This window comes from Urocitellus parryii, chromosome 1 (genome assembly GCF_045843805.1).
Source record: "Urocitellus parryii isolate mUroPar1 chromosome 1, mUroPar1.hap1, whole genome shotgun sequence".
Classification (NCBI taxonomy): Eukaryota; Metazoa; Chordata; class Mammalia; order Rodentia; family Sciuridae; genus Urocitellus; species Urocitellus parryii.
Window position 1 is genome coordinate 160,524,143 of NC_135531.1, and position 21,627 is coordinate 160,545,769.

The following is a 21,627-nucleotide window of genomic DNA, read 5'->3' on the forward strand; positions in this document are numbered from 1 at the left end:
ATATTAAAACCTTTCATAATAAACAAAAGTTAAAAGAATTTGTAGTGGAAAGCCCAACTACAGAGCATTCTTGGCAATATATCTTAGGAGGAGGAGATTAAAAAAAAAAAAACAATGAACATCAGCAAAAGGAGAAACTACCCTAAAGGAAAGGCCAATCAAAGGAGAAACCAAGTCAAGGTAAAAACCAAAAATAAACCAAAATGTCCAGGAATACAATTTATATTTCAAATAATAACCCTGAATGCGAGTGGCCTAAACTCATCAATTAAAAGACATAGACTGACAGATTATATTTTTTAAAAAAGGCCCAACAATATGCTGCCTTCAAGAAACTCATCTCATAGGAAAAGACATCCACAAACTGAAGATGAAAAGTTAGGAAAAAACATATCACTCACATGGACCATGTAAACAGTAGGTCCTCATATCAGATAAAGTGGACCTCACACCAAAGCTAGTGAAAAGGGATAAAGAAGGATATTTCATGTTGCTTAAGGAATTTATACACCAATAAGACATAACATTCACAAGTATGCCACAAACAATTGGATATCTATGTATATCAAATAAAGCCTTCTCAACTAAAATTAAATAGACCACAACACAAAATAGTACTGGGTGACTTTAACAAACCTCTCTCACCACTGGACAGATCTTCCATACTAAAACCAAATAAAGATACTATAGAACTCAGCAAAATAATCAATCATTTGGACTTAACAGACATATATAGAATACTCCATCCATCAATGAGCAAATACACTTTCTTTTCAGCAGCACATGGATCCTTCTTCAAACAGACTATATGTTATGCCACAAAGCAAGTCTTAGCAAATACAAAAACTAGAGATACTACCCTGCATTCTATCTGAACAAAATAAAGTAAAATTAGAAATCAATGATAAAATGAAAAATAGAAGCTACTCTAATACCTGGAGATTAAATAATATATTATTGAATGACACATGGATAATGGAAGATATCAGGGAGAAGATAAAAAAAAATCTAACAGGCAAGTGAGGACTCCAATACAAAATATATAAATTTCTGGGATGCTATGAAGGGAATATTAAGAGGAAAGTTCATAGCATTAAGCTCATTCATTATAAGAATAAAAAGTCAACAAATAAACTACCTGATAATACAACCCAAAGCCCTAGAAAAAGAACAAATACCGATGTATAAGACAGGAAATAATTAAAATCAGGGTGGAAATCAATAAAATTGAAACAAAAGAAACAATTCAAATAATTGACAAAACTGGTTTTATGAAAAAAAAAACAAATAAAATTTATACATAATTAGTCACCCTAATGAAGAAGAGAGAGAAATCTCAAATTACTAAAATTCATCATGAAAAAAGTGTCATGACAGACACTACTGAAATACAGAAAACAACTAGAAACTATTTTGATAGACACCCTGCTGAGTGAAATAAGGCAGGCACTGAAAGACATACTGTCTGGTCTTATTCACAGGGTGAACTCAAAGTTGCTTTCACAGAAAGTACAAGAGTAGTCACCAAAGGGAGAAAGAGAGGGGAGGGAGGACAGGGTGGGCCTGAGGGAGGAGGATGGGAATCAAGTACCAGAATACACTCAGGAGTGGCCAGCAGTACTGCCCTCCAGCACAGGAGGTGACTGGGTGCACACCACGTCCCTGTGTATTTCATAATGAAGCTGAGAGCAGTCTACAGACACCAAGAAATGATAAATGTTAACAGATGGAAGAGCTAATGCCCTGATCTGATCATGACATACTGGAACAGGTGTGCAACTAGCTCACTGCTCCTCATCAACATGAGCAACTTAAATATGAATTAACACTAAAGAGGAAAATGTTTCCTTTGTAGGAAATATTCAGAGTGAAGTGGCCCCCAAGGAACTGTAGAAAACACCTGCACATTGAGCATCTGGAAAGGTGAAAACACATGGAAAGAATGAAGAAAAAGCAGCTGACAAAGCTTAAGCCATCAGCATGACACAAACATGCACATACCTGGAAAGAATGAAAATCCCTGATGGGCCATAGGTCTACAATACATGAGCCTAACATGATAATTGAGGCTGAAGGAAAAAAGGCTGTCCCTGTGACAACAAAACCAAGTCAAGGATGCCTGCTGTCACCACTTCCAGACAACACAGCAAGAGGAGTGCTACCAGGGAAAACAGGAAGAAAATCCCTGTGTTCCAGACTTTAGCCAACTCATATAGCCCCAGACAGTGGGACAAAATCAAGGACTTCACCAAGCAGATAGAGGTGGGTGCAGGCGACTCAGACTCAGAGTCACCCTCAGAAGACAGCATCCACAGGCCCCAAGATGGGGGGAGACAGCGAAGGCTCTGCACCCATCACCACCTCTCCCCATCATCCACAGCGACCACCTCACACAGTGTGCATTTGACCTATTTCTGGCTTCCTGCTCCCTAGAGTCTCTACTGCAAAAGAACAGGGACATTTAATAGTGTTTCTTCACTGCTGCTCCTACCAGAAAGCCTGCTCACAGGGGGAGATCAGAACCTGAGAAGTTGTGGAGCTCCAGTACACCCACACATACACAGAGGCCTCACACAAACCTCCTCACAGGGCCATGACTGCTACACTTTCAAAGGCTAAAGTGATCAACCACATCTCATGTGTCATAGTGGTGGCTCCTGGACCTTAAGCCATTTTTCAAAGTTGAGACAACCAAAATTGGTTCACAATGTAGGACCACATGAAATGCTGTACTATTAAATTTATAGCAACAGGACAAATGATTTTCAGAACCTGGAAGCAAGCAATAGGAAGATGTGTTCCCAAGGGCAACAGAGAAAAAGTAATACACAAAATTCAATAAAAGATCAATTAATAATCAAAAATAAACTTCTATATAACTGAAATGCAATTAAGAGAAAAGTTCACTTATAATTGAACACCAGAAACAAAGAATAAAAAAGAACAAAAATATATAATATATATGCTTAATACATACTATATATATATTATATATATACATATATATATATATATATATATATATATATATATATATATTGTCTCACACTTGAGCTTTGAAGGACACCTCACATGTATATATACATGACAGCAGCTTGAGTGTTATGGCTTGGATGTGAGGTGTCCTTTAAAGCTCAAGTGTGAGACAATGCAAGAAGGTTTGGAGGAGAGATTGTGTTATACCTTAACCTAATTGGTGAATTAGTCCCTGATGGGATTAACTGGGTGGTAGCTGGAGGTAGCTAGGGTGTGGCTGGAGAAAGGGGTTCATTGGGGAAGTGGCTATGGGGGAATATATTGTATCTGGTGAGTGGAAACCTCTCTCTCTGCTTCCTGATCACCATGTGATCTGCTTTGCTCTGCCACACTCTCCCCCCATGAGATTCTGCCTCACCTTGAGCTCCGAGAAATGGAGCCAGCCTCCTGTGCACCAAGACCTCTGAAACCATGGCCCTCAAATAAACTTTTCCTCCTCTCCAATTGTTCTGGTTGGGTTGTTTAGTCACAGTGGCAAAAAAGCTGGCTGAAACACTGAGTGCCTGATGTGGAGCCCTGGTCACAGACTCCAGAAGAAACAGGGAAGGACTCACCTGTGAATTACTGCATTTGCATATCACAGTGGACCTAGTGTGATCTGAGGTCTGAAAACAGCCTCTCATAGCTTTGCCTAATCAGAAAACACCTGGTGTAGAAAATTTGTGGGAATGGCTTAAACATGTTATAAGGAAAAAAAATCCTACATCTGGCTGCAGGTTTATACAAAAAATCACAATGTGAAGTATGAGAGAAAAAGGTATAATAAAAACTAACCTCAGAAATTAGAGTATTCAGGCCATGCATGGGGGCACATGGCTCCAATCTCAGTGATTTGGGAGGCTGATGTAGGAGAATCACAATTTCAAAGCCAGTTTTAGAACTTAGCTAGGCTCTAAGCAACTTAGCAAAAACCTGTCTCTAAAACAATAAAAAAGAGCTGGGGATATGGCTTAGTGGTTAAGCAAAACCAGGTTCAATCCCTGGTATCAAAAAAGAAAAAGAAGAGAAATGGAATATTCAGGTGGGCACTGTAGTGAATGGCTCAAGTCCCAGGAAGTAAGGAGGCTGAGGTGGGAGGATCATACTTCTACCCTAGGATATATAGTGAGAACCTGCCCCAAAATAAAAAAAATAATAATAATAAATAAAAAGACCTAGGGATGTAGCTCAATGGTGGAGAGCCCCTGGGTTCAATCCCTACTATGGGGGCGGGGACAAAAAAGGGGACTTCACCAGCACCCTGGTGTACCAAGGAACTGAGGAAACCCACACAGGCCAAGAGAAATCCTTCAAAGAGGACCAAGACCCACATGCTCAGCACTCACTGCCCTAAAGGCTTAGATCTGCAGGGAACTGAGGCTGAAAGAGTTAAACAGCACGACCATGTGTTAAAGCAGCAGCCCCAGCTCCACTATCCACAGGCCCTGGAGGAGCTGAGCTCTTGCTGTTTCTTCGGTTTTCTTTCCAGCTATTTCCTCATGGAACTCCATCAAAACTCAGGCTGAATACAATCTAAGAGACCCTCTGAGTACACTGAGCAACTAAGCTACTGACTCCAAATATACTTTGGAAAGAAACTACATATAAACATGGTGAAATCTGATGATGGAGGAGACAGCAGCAATTGTCTAACAGTGAGTGACAGATGGAGCACTCATGATGACAGTCTGGCTCAATAGCACACCCACCACAGGTATGTCATGTATATGTCTAGGGCATTTCAACCAAGAGCAGTAGAGCACATAACCTTTTTAACATCATAGGAAATTCATCAAGAGCAGCCACATTCAGCCACAAAAGGCATTAGTGTAGAAGGCTAGCAAATTCCAACGTGGGCACCAGGAATATCAGAATTACCACAGACGTCATTAACAGAAACACAGCTGGGCGACCTCCAGATAACTGCAGGTCAAATCCCAGAGTTCTAAACAGCACATGGGTCAAGGTGTCTCAGGATCAGTCTGAATATTTCAAAGAAAAAGAACTGAAACTGCATCTTAGGAAACTTTGTGGAACAGAGCACAGGCAGGGCTTAGGGGGAATTAGAGGTGCTGAAGGCTTACATTACAAAAGAAGAACTGAAATCAACCTTCATCCTTCCACTTCAGGAACTAAAGAACGAATAGCAATGAGAACCTACATCTGATGCTAGCATATAATTAAAAACATCAATGAAACTGTGATGAGGAAATCAATAGAGAATCAACTCAAAAGCAGGTTCATCATAGATAACCTTATAATGGCACAACACAACTAAGTTAAGAAAAAAGACAAAAATTTACTCAGTAGAAATGAAACACACCGTTATCAATCCTACAGACAGCCAAAGAACCATAAAGGAATATTATTAAGAACTGTGTGGCCACAATTTGTGAACTCAGATGAACTGGACCAACTCTTGGAGACAAACAATCTACCACAACTCACACACACAAGGAGGAACACACAACATGGACAGGCTAAGGAAGTGATAATGACCATCATCAGAGGAAAGGCCTGGCCCAGTGGTGTCAAGGTAAATTCTGCACCAAACTAAAGAGGAAATGAAAACTATCCTTAATCCCCTCTAAAAGGCAGCAGGTAACACTACCAATTCATTCCTTGAGGTGTGGCCTATATGATATGCTCTAATGGAAACAGTTTCTGGCAGCCATAGCCAGGGAAACTGCCTGGACCACAGATGGCTGAATTTGGCACCCTGGGTACAAAGGAAATAAGAAACCATGAGAAAAGGATAAACAAATTGCATGCACTTTGATCAAATTGTGGAGAAGCAGCTCTATTGTTTCTCTAGCTTTTTTCTTAAATTCTGTGAAATTACATGAGTATTGCTTTGCTGAGAAAATTCAGAAAACTACATCTACAAGTGGAAAGAGTAGACAGATATCTAAGTGTGGCCAAAATGTCCAGGAATCCAGCAGCTTATAGAGAACATCATCAAATAGAATTATAGACTGAAGGTCCATGTAAACCCCACAATTTACAAGGTACAAGGTGAACTCCCAGTGGGATGATATCAGGAGGGGGTATCTGGCGGGTAACTGGAATTAGATGAGATCATGAAAGATGCTCATGAATTTCATAAAAACCTGTTCTGTTCAGACAACAGAGATGTTACTTAATAACAACTTACATGATATTGAATCAATTTGTAAAAAATTCATATTTCAGGCAATTGCCATGTTTTTCCAATATAATTTATTGTTAATCTTTCAAATTCATAAAGCAGGAATAAAAACAGATTTACCAAGTGTCAGGAGTTCTTCACTGTACAAAGGAACTAATATTTTTATGAATCCTTGTAGTTCAAATTTACCTACCATAACTTTTTTGGATATGTAATCACTTTCTTCAACAACAGCAGTTTTTTTTTTTTAACCTCTTTTCTCTAGAAGCATTCTTGAGACTAGAACCTATAATTCCATTCAAGATTCAATTGTGAAAAAGAGTGAGGTCTCAGAAATTTTGTACATAGGCTCAGAGAAAGCAGAAAGGTAAATAAAAATTTGTATCAAATAGAAAAAAAACTAGGTATTATCTTGAAATTTTTTTTACCTCTTCAGAATATTTTGCTTGGCTCAGTTCTGAATACATACATTTCACATTTTAGGAAAACCTGGGTCTCTAGTAAGTGAGCACATAATTTCAAAGTGAGAAACACAGAAAAGATTAGTGCTGAGGGAACACAGATTTTTCTGCTGAAAGGGCAGAGAACATCCCAGCCAGCTGGACATCTTTCCAATTGGTCTTGCTCAATAAAATATTCCATGATCACCCTCCCAGGAGACCTGGACCATGACTCCAGTCTTTTCAGGATTGAAGAGTACTTCAGTGAACTGGGTGCTTCTTATGCTCTGGGAGATTTTTTTTTTTTCTTGCACAACTGTGACGGAATGCCAGGGGAAGGTATCAGATCTAACCTGACCCCTCAACACCAGCATCTAGAGGCTGCCTATCTACCTGGCTCCAAGAAATAGGGAAAGGTCTTGGGGAGATAATGTTTCAAGAAGGGAGTTGTCTACATGAGGCCTATTTAAAAATATTCCTCAGGCCCAGGCCCTCCAGCGGCTCTCTTGAGATTTTATGCCCCACACATCAGGCTGTCCTCTAAGAAGAGCTGCCCCAGGGCCTAAAATTGTTTGCACTCTGCAGGAAACAGGGCAGCTCTAGACACACTTTGGCAGCCCAGGAAAGGACAGGAAAATGGCAAAGGACACAGGACCCTGGGAAGAGAGAAACAGAATTTAAAACCAAAGTTATTACATTATCTGTGCCTGGGGAAGACAAACAAAGAAAGGCACAAAGTATTTTACCAGTGGCATTCCAGGTGGCTGTTCTCTGGTTTTATCACATAGCAAATTCACAAACAGAAAACAAATCTTTGATGCTGTGCCCACTTTAATGCATTGTGAGGAGCAAAAAAATGATAATACTGTGCACTGGATGGGGAGGTGAAGTCTGGAAATGGGAGGACAGACAAAAATTTTAAGGATCCACTGACTGCCCAGACATGGGCTAGTTTGGGAAAAGCAAGGTGACCCCTGGGTAGAAAAAGGTACACAGACCCCTAAGACTAGCATCTATCACACAGGAGCCCCACACCAGGGACAGGATCCCTTGAGACCCACTGCCTTCACTTCACACTGAGAGCCTAGGGCTAGGGTCCAGCTATGCAGAGAGGGTTTTCCAAAATGGCTGCTGAATAAATAGCTGCCAACCAGCTAGAACACTGGGAAACCCAACCTGGAACAGCCCACACCATGGCCTGAAGGCATCAAGGGCTGAGCTGTAGCAGCATCTGACTCAGATCTGGCTTGGCTGACTCTGGAGCTGACAGTGGGAGGCCAGAGTCCAGCCACAGCTGGTTCACCACTTGTAACAAGCCTACCTCCCACCTGACCAGATCTGCCCCACACACTCACCATGTTCCACCTTCTGGGGAGACCTGACATCCTTCTTGTGGACCTCATTGCACCTGTAGGACACAGGGAGACAGATCTGAGCCAGAGCCACTTGGGCCTCACACAGCAGAGAAGACACAGTCCTGAAGATGGATTCCGAGCTCCACAGGGTGAGAGATACAGGCCTCTGAGACTGTGGAAGGCCACCCCCTCCCATCAGCTGCCTGCTGACTGGCCAGGGCTCCACAAGACCCCTCTCTCATCCCAACCCAAATATGCACACTCTGGGGCCCTGACTGACAGGAGATGTATCACGCTCCTGGATACATAGGCCAGGAAGACAAGGTATTGGCAAAAGCCCTTTTTAGGCAGGACTTCCTCCCTGCAAGGGGACCTGCCCCACCAGGGGGACATTTCCACTTATGCAGAGCTGAGCCTGACTTTCCAAAGCAGGCCCTGTTGGCTAGGAAGCTCCTCTGGGCACAGAGTCCCAGGCATATGTGAGGAATTACAGCCTTGGTTCCAAGGCAGCCTACCCTGACCTCACAGATGGTGTGTGCCTGGTCAGGCCTGACTGGGAAGGAGGGAGCCAGGCATAAATCACTTGGGAAGAGGCCAAGGCTTCATGGGAAAGGCCTCCTCACACTTTTACTCTGCCAACTCATTTTCAAACAAACAAAAAATAAATAAATAAAAATAAAAAATACAATCAGGAGATATTAATATTAAGTACATAAAAAACTAATTACATGGCAGTTAAAAAAAAACTCAAAGAAATAAAAAGCAAACACTTGAATCAGCTCAGGTAAGGAGCCTGCTTCACTAGGAATTCAGAATGAAAACCTACTTGTGTAGAGGTAAACACATTCCCAAGTTGGCAGCAAGACTCTTACTGCTGAAATATGACCCCAGGAGGGCTCATTCCCTGGGTCCAGGGGGGGACACCTAACGATTTATCTCTCAGAATCCACCATTCCATGACCTATGGGTTTTATTAATAAGAAGATTAAAAAAAAAAAAAAACTTCTTTTTTTTTTTTTTTAAAGACAGAGTGAGGGAGGGAGGGAGGGAGGGAGGGAGGGAGGGAGGGAGAGAGAGAGAGAGAGAGAGAGAGAGAGAATTTTTAATATTTATTTTTTAGTTTTCGGCAGACACAACATCTTTGTTTGTATGTGGTGCTGAGGATCGAACCCCAGAGACACACATGCCAGGCGAGCGCGCTACCGCTTGAGCCACATCCCCAGCCAGCCCCCCCCCAAAAAAAAACTTCTAAAAGAAGAAAGGGATACACTCAAATATATTAAAAATGAAACTCCTTCATGAAACTGCAATAGGGTTTAATAAGACTGCTCTACCTCAGGATAAATGTCTGCAGTCTTTACAAAGGAAAATGAATTCACATACAGGGAATATTAAACGGAAAAACAAATGACCTCACAAATGAATTAAACATGAGAAAATTACTGAAAACTTTCCCAAGAACATTGAAATACACAGAAAATAATTCATGCAAATGATATTTAGTAAAAAGAAATATATGGTGACATGGAAATAAACCAGGATAGACAGGTGTAAGACATAAACACACATATATGGACAGCCAGAGCTGATCCAGACATTGCACTGGAATTTTCTAGTAATTTAAATTTATCCATAGCCTATAACCTGACAATGTTTTTCCAATGTGTACAACATTTATGAAGTGTGCTCACTTGAGAGCCAAATTTAAAAAAAAATAATGAAATTACCAAGAACAAAAAATTAAACTGGAAACAAGTGAGGTTTCTGAAACAGGAACATGGAAGGGATCTGGGAAACCCACAGCCTCAGACAGCACTAGGAGTCTAGCCAACTGAGGCAGAGAATCCCTACAATACAAGTTACAGCACCACAGTGGTAGAGCACTAATGGTAACATTCAGTATTGAAAACTCAACTAAGACAAAACCAAGTAAAATTCTGCTTCCTTGTTGATGGTAAACTATAAGGAATGACAGAAAGAATTGGCACTGAACTTATCTCCAGGCAGAGTTAGGGAAGGGCAGTGAGAGAAGGCAGCCGGCCCAGGGCCATTCACCTCTATTTAGATGGGGACATATGGGTGTTTAAATTCATACTAAACTGAGCATTTAAAAAAATTATTTAAGTGGGACACAATGGCTCATGCCTGTAATCCCAGAGGCTCAGGAGGTTGAGGTAGGAGTATCAAGGCTTCAAAGCCAGCCTCAGAAACTTAGAGATGCCCTAATTAACTTAAGGAGATCTTGTCTCTAAATAAAATATAAAAATGGCTGAGGATGTATCTCAGTGGTTAAGAGCCCTTGGGTTCAGACCCCAGATTGGTCAAACTCGAGGGAGAGGAGGGGAGAGGCTGTGGGGATTGGAAAGAAAGTGGAACAAGATGGGTAGCATTACCTTAGATAGATAATTGCACAAATGGTTTGACTCTACTTCATGTACAACCAGGGAAATGAAAATGTGTGCTCCATTTGTGTACAATAAATTGAAATGCATTCTGCTGTCATGTATAACTAATTAGAACAAATAAAATTAAACAACCATGAGTGGATGATAAAGTGTGTAGAATCTTAACATTTACAAACTATGTAAAACCTGGAATCATTGACTGTTCAGAAACTACACAGATGGATCATGGGGGTGGTGAGCAGATGAAAGAGAAAAGAGATAAATTTGCATTGTTCCAGTAGCTCCCCATTTCACCTCTCTCTGAGGAAAGGCTGAGCTTGATGAGATTCTGAGCCAGGCTAGTGCTGGCAGCAGATTCAGTGATGGTGAGCTGCTATCAATAAATCTTCCACTGGGCTCACAACATTCACCTGTGCTCCAGACATCTGAAGGATCTCATTTGTTTTGGCACCTTGACACCTGATTTTGCAGCCATTCAAGTTGTTTGGGACACTGAGTTTATGAGTAGCCTGACCAGGTGCATGCAAACCTGCTGGATGGGCTTTCACATCTGAAGAGCTGGATTCAATGCTGCTGAATCAGGTGGAACATGGGTCATAAGACAATGAAACTGTTGCATTGCCAACTTGTGCAGCTTGGTCAAGGATAGTTAGGGAATGGCAGGCTGTCCTTGAGTGGCACAGGTCTCTAGAGGGGTCCCTTTATGTCAAGGTTGAGGCACACGGATGAGGTGCTGTGGGAAAAGCTTGCACTCTCCCTGCCTGTGCTGTACCTGTCCTGGCCCCTGCAAAGAGGACTGCAGAAGGTGGCATCTTGGGCAGTATGGGATGAAAAAACATGTTTGGGGACTTCAATATGACTATGCACATCTGTTTTACACATTCAGTGATGGATTGCAGAATGCCTGCGATAACAAAGGCCTACTCAGCTGCATTGGGTAGCATGTCCTTGCCACCTGGGCCTGAGCCCTTGTGCTCTCTTGAATCTCCATCCCATAACCACCTTTTCCAATGAGGGAGACACACACTGACTAGTAGGGACCACCAGGCTCAGAGTGACTGAGGTTCTTTTAGCAGCTGTGCTGTTGTTCAGAGAGTTGCTGATGTCCTCTTCCAGTTTGTCAATAACAAATTTTAAAGACGACATTAGTGGGCCCAGCCAGTGTGACCATTCTCTCAGGACAATTCCCTCTGCAACATTCATATGTGCAGCACTCTCCTCCCACGTCTTCTTAACTGACTCTCCTTTCAGAAACATACTGCCATCTTCCTTTCCACACATAAGTAGCTGAATGCTGTGACACTGAATCCTCCTTTAATCCCACTGGTGTCCATGTTGAGCAGAGTTCTAGAGAATTGAACTTTGAGTGCTCAAGACTGTGATATTAGTGGGGGGTGAAAGCCAAAACCTGCAGGTGTGGTGCCACTGACAGGGAAAAAAAGAGATTGGGCAGGAAGAGGAAGGGGGGGAAGCTGGGAATGAAGAATAAAGGAGCACAGAGGAGAAAGGGGGTGGAAGAGGAAGAGGGGGTGGGGAAGGAAGGAACTGGATTAAGAAAAGGATGAATAGGAAGGCAAGTAGAGGAAAGAGAGTGGAGGAGGAGGGGATGGATCAGGAGAAACCATCGGAGAAAGCAGGTAGAGGAAAGAGAAGGGGGGAGGAAGGGGGAGAGGAAGAGGAGGTGAAGGAGAAGGAAGAGGAGGAAAGAGCATTGGAGGAGAAGGGGTGGAGGGGGAGCGAGGAGAAGGAAGACAGGAGTGAAGGAGGGGAGCAGAAAGGGGTGGAAGAGTAAAAAATGGTGCAGGTGGAAGAGTGAGTATGGTGGAATTAGAGGCATAAATGAGGAAGAGGAGTTAGAGGAGGCTGGCATGGAGGCAGAGGAGGAAAATGTAGGAGGAAGGTGAGGGAATGAAAGTGGAGGAGGAAAAGAAAAAGGGTGAAGGAGGAGAAAGAGGAGAAGAAAGGTCTTGTAAGAAGTAGAGGAGGGGAGGGGAGATGGTGGGGGAGGAATAAGAATGAGAAGTAGAGGAGGAAGAGTGTGGAGGAGGAGGTGGAGAGGGGGAGAAGGAAGTGGGAAGGAGGAGGAAGGAAACAGAGGTAGAGAAAGGGTGGAGAAGGAAGAAGACTGTGAACAAGGGATGAGGAGTATAGCAGGAGAGAGGACGGAGGAAGAAGAAGAGGGAAGGTGGAGTAGAAAAAACTGGAAGGAGGAAGGGATTGGAGGAGGGGAGGAGCAGGGGTGCAGGTGGAGGAATTAGTATGGGGGAGTTAGAGGGGTGAAGGAAGAGGGGGAGGGGTTGGAGGAGGAGGAGTTATAGGAAGAGAGGGTAAAGGCAGAGGAGGAGGAGAAGGAGGAGGAGGGGTAGAGGCAGAGGAGGAGATAGAGAAGGAGGGGTAGGACAAGGGGAAAAAAACTGGGGCAGCAGAGGTGCTCCTGACTGCTACCTTTGCTGGTCTGGGATAAATATATATATATATATTAAACTGCACCAGGATAGAGATAATTTACATGCAAAGAAATATCCTAGGTAATCTGGGCACAGTAGCACACGCCTGTAATCCCAGTAGCTCAGAAAGCTAAGGCAGAGTCGAAGCCAGCCTAAGCAAAAAGTGAGGCACTAAGCAATTCAGCAAGACCCTGTCTCAAAATAAAATACAAAAATAGTGATGGGGATGTGGCTCCATGGTCAAGTGTCTCTAAATTCAATCCCTGGTACCAAAAGAAGAAACAAAATATATATATTTGTAATACACACACACAATACACACACACTAGCTAGGACTAATCAATGCCAAGCATCATTATTTATGCTCCCTTTTGATAGGCCAAAATCATGGAAAATATTTGATGGACTGGTTTTTTTTTCTTTTGTTGTAGTTGTTTTGTTTTGTTTTTACACTCTGGATAATAAATCAATACTTTCTTTACATTCTTATAAAAGACCTTATAAACAGAGGATACTGCCACACACATGTGCCACCAATTTTCACCAGGGAACAAAATTACAGTCATTTTTCTATCCAATTGCATTAAAGAATCTTGTTGAAATTGTTCAAATAAACATGCTGATTAGGATCATAGTGTCATTGTAAGTGGAGTTTTAAAAGTAGTGTTCTAGTTCATAGCCCACTCATCACTCAGGAAGCAGTTCAGCACAGAGGATGTCACTTTGACAGACACAAAGCGAATTGTGGATGCATGCTTATAGGATTTTAGATATCACATTAAAGTATTAAAGTCACTATTTTAGTGTAGGAAAGTGAAAGTGAGTGGCACTGGACAAAGGTCACAACAAATAGTTTCAAATCTGAGAACACAAAGGGATGAATATATTGAGGAGAGGTTTGAAGTGTCATAGGGCAAGTCGTGGTGAGCCAACTCTTGTTTTCAAAAGCAGACTGATGGCTCAGATACAAAAAAAAAAAAAATGTGACACCAGGAAAACAGTTAACTGAGTTTTCTCAATCAAATTGTGAAAATAGTTTTTCTTTTTTCAGTTAACTTCATCAGCACACATTTATTAGGAGAAATGATAATTTTGAGGCACATATTCTCAAGACTGTGTATTGGCTATTGTCCATCCTAAGTTGAAGCATGGACCATTTCTTTTTTTTTTTTTTTTAAGAGAGAGTGAGAGAGGAGAGAGAGAGAGAGAGAGAGAGAGAGAGAGAGAGAGAGAGAGAGAATATCTTCAATATCCATTTTCTAGTTCTCGGCGGACACAACATCCTTGTTGGTATGTGGTGCCAAGGATCGAACCCGGGCCGCACGCATGCCAGGCGAGCGCGCCACCACTTGAGCCACATCCCCAGCCTGAAGCATGGACCATTTCTGACAATAAACAGATTGACTCAGACCTGCACCAAGGCTGGCTGTGTCACTACTGCTTCTCAGCCTTCCCTTCCTCATCAATTGACCCCATCAGTGTGAAGTGGAACAGCCCTGTTAGTAACAGCACAGGAGACTGAAGGAGGAAAACCAAGACTTCCACAATTAAAGAAGGTATTGGGAGTTGCCCCGGCTCCAAAGACTAACTTCCCCATCCCCCGAGAAGAGCTGCCCAATGGTGAGCCCTGTTGACTCATATGATCCTTACCCCCAATCAGAAAGCACCCTGTGCCAACTGTCAAACCGTTAAACCGTTAAACTCTCATAACTGTCAAACCACCCCTGGCTCTATAAATATGCAGAGCTGTTCCTCAATAAACAGGCATTTTCTCCAATAACGAACCTGAGCCTTGTTTGACTTTCATTGGTGCCAAAACCCGGGAGGGGGAATGCCTCGATGCTCGAGGGCCCCCTCTCTCAAGGCTTGCCATCCTTGTCCACTCTTTTGAGTGCTGCTACTACTCACACAACACTGGCTCTTCAGTAGGTGAGTTCCCCTATCGGGTATCCAACTTCAGACGGGCTACACAGGGGCTTTGACCATGATCATCTATCTGGCAAACCTCTGATGCCCAATCTGGAGGAGAGAACACACCCCACTATGACCTTCAGGGTCATGATGGACTCTATAAAGCCCGGTTCATGAGCGGGAGGTCCTGAGGGGTGGAAGAACAGGCACTCCCCTCTCTCTCTTTCTTTCTCTCTTAACCACCCTTGTCCCTCTCCTGACCTATGGGGGCCTCTTCTTCCCTCCCTGCAGACTCGCCCTTATTAAATTCTGCACACAAGATTGGCCTTATTATCAATTATACAATCAAAGTCAATGGCCCCCAGGAGGATCCCTAGATCCTGCAATTCTCAGAGATCTGTGAGAGCTCGAAAAAGTGAAAAGAGATCCCCTATGTTGAGGCTTTTCCTCTTCTTCGTTCTCACCCGAACCTATCTGTAGATGAACCTCCTCCCTACCGACCTCCCCCGTCAACTCCGTTCTGCCCCTCAGGTGCTCCTCCTGACTTGGCTGACACCTTTAGTCCCCCCAAATCTAGGTCCCGCTCTCTAATCCCACAAATCATGGCCCCCTTAAGAGAGGTTGCTGGACCTGAGGGCATTATCCAGGTACATGTCCCATTCTCTATGAATGACCTCACACAACTCGAGTGAAGGTTGGGCTCATTCACAACAGATCCAACCACTTACACTTACATAAGAGAGTTTCAATGGGTCCTCCAGGCTTATAGCCTCATTCACCATTATATATATATATTACATAATATATTGGCTAAAACTCTCCTTCTTGAGGAATGTACCAGAGTCTGGGAACTTGCCAGAGCCCATGCAGATGAAACTCACCGAATTAATCCCAATCACCCTCCGGGCCACTTGCTGCCCCAGATCAAACTCCCGACTGGGATTATACACAAGCTGGCATACAGAGTAGGGACTGATTCTCCGCATGAATTATTGCTGGGCTCAAAAAAAAACAGCACGTAAGGTCGTCAATTTCCAAAAATTACAAGAGATTATTCAAAAGTGAGAGGAGACTCCATCAGAATTTCTGGATCGGCTTATGAAAGCCCTTCAGCAGTATACTAACCTAGATCCCAAAACCCCAGATGGCTGTCATGTCCTTATGACATATTTCCTCTCACAGAGCTACTTTGACATCTGGGCCAAACTAAAAAAGCTTGAACAAGGCTCTGCCACCCCCCAGACTGAGATCTTAGCGGTAGCCTTTAAGGTTTTTCACAACCGGGATGAGGAAATTGAGCGCCGCAAGCACAAGGCCGAACACAATAAATTTCAATAAATTTCAGATGCTCGCCCAGGCCCTGCAGGGTGCTTCCTAGGGTCGCCACCCATCACCGCAGGTCAAAACCCCCTGCTTCAAGTGTGGCAAGGAGGGACATTGCACACCATGCACTTCGAATACCCCATGCTCTAAATATCAACAAAAAGGTCTTTGAGGCTCTGACTGTCCTAGATCCCATAGGTGGCCTATGGCCAAGGAACCCTCCAACCTTCTGGGCATGGCAATCGATTGATGGAGCCTTGGGTCCTGTCCCAAGCCATAACAAGACAGGAACCCAGGGTGCGGATTCAGGTGAGTGGGCGCAAGGTTGACTTTCTCCTTGACATCGGGGCTACCTTCTCAGTCCTGACAGAATTCTGGGGGCAAACAGTGCCGTCCACCTCTCCTATTGTCAGGTTGAGGAAATACCATCTAGCCAAAAAAGACTCCTTTATTACTCTGTTCCATAGACAACTTCCCATTCTCTCAGACGTTCCTAGTTATGTCCCAATGTCCAGTTCCTTTGCTCATTGGAGATATTCTCTCTAAATTCAATACAACAATCAACATCCAGGCTTCTGGCATCAGTCAGACCCCAGAATCAGCCTGTTCATCTTTTCTGGCCCTTTTAGCAGAAGACTGGCCGTTCTGCTCCACTTGTGAGGCTGACATGAAACACCATACTAAAAAGGACCCCTTACCTATGAACCTGGTCCACCCAATTGTATGGGATACCCACACCCCCTCCACCGTTTCCTGCCCACCAGTTAACATTCATCTCAAAGATCTCAACACCTTCCCCAATCAGGGTCAATACACCCTGTCCACAAAGGCTCTTCTGGGCCTACAACCTATTATTCAGGACCTTCTTACCAAGGGTTACCTCCATCTTGTTCATTCCCCTTACAATATTCCCATACTAGCAGTAAAAAAAGTCCCATGGGTCCTATCGCTTAGTTCAGGACCTATGACTCATCAACACCTCTATTAGGCCCATACATCCTTTGGTTCCCAACCCATACACCCTGCTGTCTCAGATCCCCCACACTGCCACCCACTTCTCAGTCATAGATTTAAAGGATGCTTTCTTCTCCATTCCCCTTGCCCCCGAATCACAAGATCTGTTGCCTTTACCTGGACAGATCTCACCACCAGACATTCTCGACAACTAACCTGAACTGTCCTTCCTCAAGGATTTTGAGATAGTTCACACCTCTTTGGACAAACCTTGGCCTCCGACCTCCAGTGCCGCGAATCCACCCTCTTGCAATATATTGATTAACGTCCGGCAAATTTCTTTGCCCACCTGCAGGGAGAAAAGCACCCCACCACAGCCTTTAAGGCTATGGTGGCCCTCAGGGACAAAAGTCCTAGTCCTCTCACCTTTAAGACTCTGCAGATAGAGAGACGCTTACCCTCCCCGTTAGCTCCTGTTACTCTCTCTTGCCCCGCCTCTCTCTCTCCCCTCTTTCTGGCCCTGGAAATATCTGGCCTCCCAGGAGGGGTCCCGAAAAGCCTTGGCCATGGCTCTGGCTCCGTCCAGGATGAGAGCTTCAACTGTCAGGATTCAGTGACAACCAATCTCTGCAGTTCGAATCTGCCACTTAGGCACTCCTGATTTTTGGCTCCAGCGGGGACGCCCCTTTTGCCAATAAATCAGTTTCCTCCTTCTCTCTTACCACGTTTGTGTTCTCTTCCCTCCTCCTTACATGGATAATATGTTCTCTATGCTGGTCAAGTCTCCCCTACAATACTCTTGGATCAAATATAGCACCCAGGCCTGGTCCACTTACATACTTTCCTTCTTGGGTTTGGCTGGTTACTTCAGGGCCTGGATTCCTAATTTCTCCCTCCTCGCCAAGCTGCTATCTGGCCAAGGGCCCCTAAGATGAACCCCTACCCTCAGCAGCAGGGAAGCCCTTTATAATCCTTAAAAAGTCCTTCCTCCAGGCACCCACCCTGCATCTCCCCAACCTCTCTTGACCCTTCACCCTCTATGTACATGAAAAACAAGGACAAAGTTTGGGTGTTCTGGATGAGGAATATTTGCACCAGTGACCTACCTATCCAAGCAGCTTGGCCCCACCGTCAGGGGCTAGCCCCCATGCCTCAGAGCCCTACCAGCGGCCCATGACCTCCAGAACGAAGCACACAAGCTTACCTTTGGCTCCCCACTAACCATCTCATCTCCTCACCATCTAAAGGATTTCCTCACTTACAAGGGGCTAGAGTCACTTCCTCCTTCCAGGGTCCTATCCCTCCTTGTCTCATTTCTTGAAAATCCCTCCATCTCATTTCAGTCCTGCTCTTCATTAAACCTTGCCTCCCTCCTCCCATCTTCTCCCTCACAAGATCCCGTCCACAAATGCCTGGAGGTATTAGAGATTATTTTACCTTGCCCTACCACCATTTCCGAGGGACTCCTGACCTCTTTGGACCTCGTCTGGTTCTCAGATGGTAGCTCCTTTATACACAGAGGGGTTAAAGTGGTGGGGTATGCTGTCATTTCCCTCTCATCCATCATAGAGGCAAAACTTCTCCCATCCAATACCACAACCAACAAGCTGAACTCATAGCTGCCACAAGGGCATGCGAGCAATCGGAGGGAAAAACCCTCTCCCTATATGTAGATTCCTAATACATCTTCCATATCCTGATCTCCCACGCAGCCATTTGGAAATAAAGGGGCCTATTGACCACCAGAGGGACGGCAGTCATTAATTCCATACTTATTTCTGGCCTACTACGAGCCTCCAGGCTGCCTTCCAAACTGGGAATAATCCATTGCAAGGCCCACCAAACTGATTCCTCCCTTAACACTATGGGGAATTCCAAGGCTGATCAAGCGGCTCCATCAACCGCCCTACAGAGCTTTACATCCTCTCCCCTACTCTTCATTATAGTTACCACCCGAGATCGGCCCAAAGATCCCCAACAACTCTTCCAGTTTCTTCACTCTATTCCATTCTAGCCCACAGAGTCTCACTACTTTGCTTCACTCCTTTTTCACCCTTTCCCCATGTAATAAGACCCTCCTACAATAGATCACTTCTGCTTGTCAGATCTGCCAGAGAACCAATACCAATACTCCATTAAAACCTAAACATTTCCCTTCTCATCAGGCCCACAGTCATACCCCGGCTGCAGACTACTGGCAGATTGATTTCACCAACATGCCCCAAGTAAAAAACATAGTGGTAGATATATTTTGGGGGGATGGGTTGAAGCCTTTCCCACTTCTAACAAGCGGACCTCTTTGATAGTTGATCTTTTGCTTATTCACATAATCCCCCTTTGGGATGCCCACTTCTATCCTATCAGACAATGGCCCAGAATTCACCTCGAAGGTAATTCAGGGACTGGCTCACATGCTATCACTCCCTTCAAATTTCCATTGCCCTTACCGCCCCCAGGCTTCCGGAGGTTGAAAGGACCCTCACCAAGCTCACCATGGAATTAAGCCCAGACGGGGTAAAGGTGCTCCCATTGGCTTTATTGCACATTAGGACCTTGCCAAAGAAGCCTTCTAATCTCTCACCTTTCAAAGTCATGTATGGCCATCCCCTAGTTCCTGCCGGATTGCCTACAGAACCCCTACCCATCTCTGAAACCTATGCCCTGCCCCTCCTCTTCCATCTATGCTCTGAACTCTGGCACTATCAAGACTGGCTCCTTCCTGGCCCCAGTCTCTCTCAAAACCCTACCTCCTTACACCTGATCAACTTGTTTACTGTTGCCCACCGGAGGAAAAGCCTCCTCTAAAACCAAAATGGGAGGGTCCTGCTCAGGTGATTATGTGCACTCCCTTGGTGGCTAAATTCAAATTACCTAATAACCAACTTACCCCATGGATTCAAATTTCCAGGCTTAAGCCCTGCACTCCTACACCTTCATCAGAAGAGCCAACGATTATCACCTGCCATTAAGTACTCTTGTCAATGCTCCCCCTCATTTCTGGCCCCTCTTGGGTCCTCTCTTCACCCTATGTCTGGAGATTCAAGGCAAGTGACTGTAAGGGCCTCCTCCAGCCAGACCCCCAAATCAGTATTTAAAGTTGAGGTGTTTCACATAAAACCTGGAGAGATCTGACTGCTCTCAAAGGGAAATCTGGTAACAATGGGTCACCATCCTCCTTTGGCCACCTTCGTTCAGAGCGTGGGAGAAGCTGCCTTCTTTATTACAAAGCCTGTGCTTTCTTGGTGTGACTAGGGAAAGCTGGGAACAGTGATAAGTGAGAGAAGCAAGCTGGTTTGGAAAGCTGGGATATTTCGGAAAGGTAATGAGAGAAGCAAGCTGGTTTCAGAGACCCATGTAGGAGAGAGTTTGAAGAGCAGCCTTAATAGAGAAGGGAGGGAGCTAGATTGGACTAGAAATGAAGAGTGGAATTGAGGGTGTTAGATGCAGGATAGGCTGGTCTGCAGGGCATGCCAAGCAAAGTTAGCTGCAGAATGACCTGGCTTCTCAAACCCTCTGTCTGGTTCTTTATCACCTGTTTACGCCCAAGCCTCCACTCAAGGCTGAACATTTAACCCCCCTTATGCCAACAAGGCAGCTTGCAGACCCAGATACCCCTTTAGATTTGGGCTATAAAAACTCCCTGTGCCTGTTCCTTCCCTTTATCATAAAGTTCATTCAGACTCAGGTGGGTAAAATTTCTAATCAAGCATTTTTTTTTTTTAAAGAGAGAGTGAGAGAGAGAGGGGGACAGAGAGAGAGAGAGAATTTTAACATTTATTTTTTCTTAGTTCTCGGCGGACACAACATCTTTGTTGGTATGTGGTGCTGAGGATCGAACCCGGGCCGCACGCATGCCAGGCGAGCGCGCTACCGCTGAGCCACATCCCCAGCCCCTCTAATCAAGCATTTAACCAGCTTCTCCTCAGGAATTACCAACTCCTGGCTACTGATGATACCTCCAGTCAAGACCTATGCTGAATGAACTGACATCATCATGGATCTGTAGTGGCAAGGAACCTTCCTTTATCTAATTCCTGAAGTTATACCTGTCTTCCCTGCCCTCCTGTGGGGGTTCCTTACTTCCCTCCTCTCTGATCCTCCCACACCACCCAAAATCAGCAGGAAACAGCCAGAATGAGTCGACGCCCACTCTCATTTAATAACAAAGAGGGGGAAATGTTGGAAGTCGCCCAGGCTCCAAAGACTAACTCCCCCCACCCCCCAGAAGAGCCGTCTAATGGTGAGCCCTGCTAACTCACATGATCCTTACCCACCAATCAGGAAGCACCCCGTGCCAACTGTCAATCTGTTAAACTGTCATAACTGTCAAATCACCCCTAGCTCTATAAATATGCAGAGCTGTTCCTCAATAAACGGGCATTTTCTCCTACAAGCCTTGTTCGTTCTTTCAGAAGGTATCTCAGGAAGGCATGTGCACATCCTAATCCTCAGTGGTCCAGGGAAGGGAGTGGTCATTTCCACCCTCCATCAATGCTCCTGTCTCACCAGATGAGGCCTAGGAGGAAATGCCACCTGCATTCTTCTTCCAAGGCAGGGCCTGTCTCAAGGCTGCATCTTCTCAAGGAAAGTTCTGTCAAACTGAAACACAATCTCACAAAATCATGTAAG

General features: G+C 44.4%; 1 long non-coding RNA gene and 1 pseudogene across 1 annotated transcript in view; both read right to left on the reverse strand.

Annotated features, from left to right (window-relative positions):
* Window positions 1-21,627, reverse strand: part of LOC144256640 (uncharacterized) — a 152,288-nt gene that overhangs the window by 76,964 nt on the left and 53,697 nt on the right. The gene's annotated exons all lie outside the window — the stretch shown is intronic.
* Window positions 10,587-11,697, reverse strand: LOC113177859 (poly(rC)-binding protein 2-like; annotated as a pseudogene).